Source organism: Rhagoletis pomonella, unplaced genomic scaffold (assembly GCF_013731165.1).
Source record: "Rhagoletis pomonella isolate Grant_MI unplaced genomic scaffold, Rhpom_1.0 Rhpom_scaffold_00002, whole genome shotgun sequence".
Lineage (NCBI taxonomy): Eukaryota > Metazoa > Arthropoda > Insecta > Diptera > Tephritidae > Rhagoletis > Rhagoletis pomonella.
Window position 1 is genome coordinate 36,606,068 of NW_023458556.1, and position 2,371 is coordinate 36,608,438.

General features: G+C 45.3%; 1 protein-coding gene across 1 annotated transcript in view; it reads right to left on the reverse strand.

Moving 5' to 3' along the window:
• The window catches only part of LOC118733548 (ataxin-1), a 99,557-nt gene extending 98,255 nt beyond the window's left edge, over positions 1-1,302 (reverse strand). Inside the window, exon 1 of the mRNA XM_036462983.1 lies at positions 24-1,302. The gene's annotated coding sequence lies outside the window, so the exon portion shown is untranslated. The remainder of the gene's footprint in view (positions 1-23) is intronic.
• Positions 1,303-2,371: the final 1,069 nt, after the last annotated feature.

The window sequence follows — 2,371 nt, forward strand, 5'->3', positions numbered from 1 at the left end:
TTTTTCCATACGAGCTTACTCACACGATTTTCCATGTTCGACGACCATGTAGAATGACAACAATGCTTAATCGGCGAATTATAATGAGAATAAATAATATATTCAGTTGACAACAAAGCACCAGCTTATATAGACATACACACACACACACACCAGCTAAAAAGTTGGTATTGGCGATAAGAAGAATAGCTTTAATGGCGAAGGCAATGGTGACGCCAGCGGCAGTAGTAGTGTTTCCTTCTTCCCACCCCCTCTCTCAGAGTGCTGCGATAGAGGCGATTACCAAATGGGTGTCGGTCGTCTACCGGCAGCCGGTAGGTACACCGCTTACGCTGGATGGAACGTGCTACCGTTGGAGAGGATCCAATCGTTTTTGGTTAGCGCGATTGCGATTGTATGCACAGCTCAATTAACCGAGCAGAATAAGCTATGCCGGTTTTTTCTAGGCGACGCGTCGCGGCTGTATCTAACAAACTATCGCATACCTAGATCACAATGTTGCTGTTTTTTGTACGAGTAGGACAGACGGTCATAAGCACGCAAGTCTGCAATCGATTCGCGTACTGTACGTCGGCGATCAGAATGACGCGCGTCGACTGTTATGTGAGTGCGCGTCGCGGCGCAACGCGGCGCGTCTGTAGTATTTTCAATTCTAACCGCTCTCTTGAGTGTCAACCGGTGTAGTGATTCGGGGAGGAGGCGCTAGAGCCTACACCAGCCACAGAGTCAATTTGCCTTGTAGGGAGAGAAAGGCGCGGTGCTAGTGCACGCACACAATCGTACACTTTTACGTGGGCTAAGGTACAGCGCACAATCGCTGGTATGTCGCGCACCGCCCGCTTCACGTGCGTTCTCCCACAATCAATTATTTCAATTCAACTTTTTTTTTTTTTTTTTTTCAATTCTAAATTTGCCTTCACTTTATTGTTGCGTGTTTTCGCGAGTGCAGCATGATTTTATGAAAATTATTTTAATTAGTTTTTAGCACATTGAGCAACAAAGGCACCGCGGCGGCACTGCAAGTTTTCAATCGAATTCCCACTTGTTACATATCAATAGGTGCATTCCTTTTCCACCTTTTCGTTTTTCGTTCTCATAAGCATCTGATGAAGTCACAAAACAACAAATTGTTTATTAATTATGCCTAAGAGTATTTGAATTGTACGTGGGCTAGCGAGCAGCGTACGTGCTCCAACTACACCGACACAGTTTGTGGATGCTACTAAATAATAACAATACAAACGACGCCCATCATCCACTCGATTTGCTCACTCACAGCACGACGACATTACCGCATGGAGCTTTCGGCCATACTGAGACGCGCGCCATGAGTTTGGTGTGGCTTGCGCTCGAGCTAGCGCCGCGCTCCACCAACTGAGCAGACCAAAGCAAATGACGCGTCGCGACGTCGCGGATGCGGTGCTGGTGTTAGTGATGCTAAGCACATAGCGCGCCAGTAGTACTTATACATATTCTCCGCACTAATACCATATTTCCTCCAATTACTCATTTTGAAGAGCAGTGCCGTCCGTTGGCATCGCTGTTTGTCTTGCTCAACAAGATCACAAAGAATTCTAGTTTAGACCACAGCGAATTGGAGCGCACACTACACACTTCGTTGAACGGAATCTGAGAAGCGAAAAACGAAAAGGTTTTTCTAAAAAGCAGTTATTAGTTACAGCAGTTTACAGTAGAAAATTTTGATCACAAAAGCCAGCTTTGGATAACTTTTTCCGTGGCTGTCCTCCATGTATTTTAGGATGCAATTAAAGGCAATTGGCGCTCTGCAGAGTCTCGAACGGCTGGATGGATTCTTTCCCAAGATGGGCGCAGCTAAAAGTAACGAGCAAGGGCCCTCTACATCGTTTGCCGCATATCCCAAATTAGACATGTAGTAGCTTAGGCAGTTTCTCTTCGTGCTGAAAAGCAGCCTTAGAATCTACGAAAATTTGGTGTTAAGGCGACTAACAACACCTGGGGCCTAAAGGCGTGCTCCACCCCCACTAAACTGGTAGCACACCGGATATAAAGCACGTATATACAAATACGTATGCACAATTCTGCACGTGCAAACATTTCTTATAAAAAATTATGCGCATGCACTTCTCAATTGCCATATAATAAAACTTCGTAAAGTAATAAGCTGATGACGTCCAAAATTATGCTCAAGTCGCTTGACGCATCCACCAAAAAACGCCTCCTTAGTTTTGCTAAACGGTAAAGCCACTGCGCTATAACTGTAGGGACTCCGCATGACTTACAACCATGCAGAGTTGGTAAATGCGGCGGTGTAAATAAATTCCTACTGCTCCTCCCCTCTTACCGAGTAAATCAGATGGTGTTGAGTTTCTTATCCGCGTTTGTTTTCAAG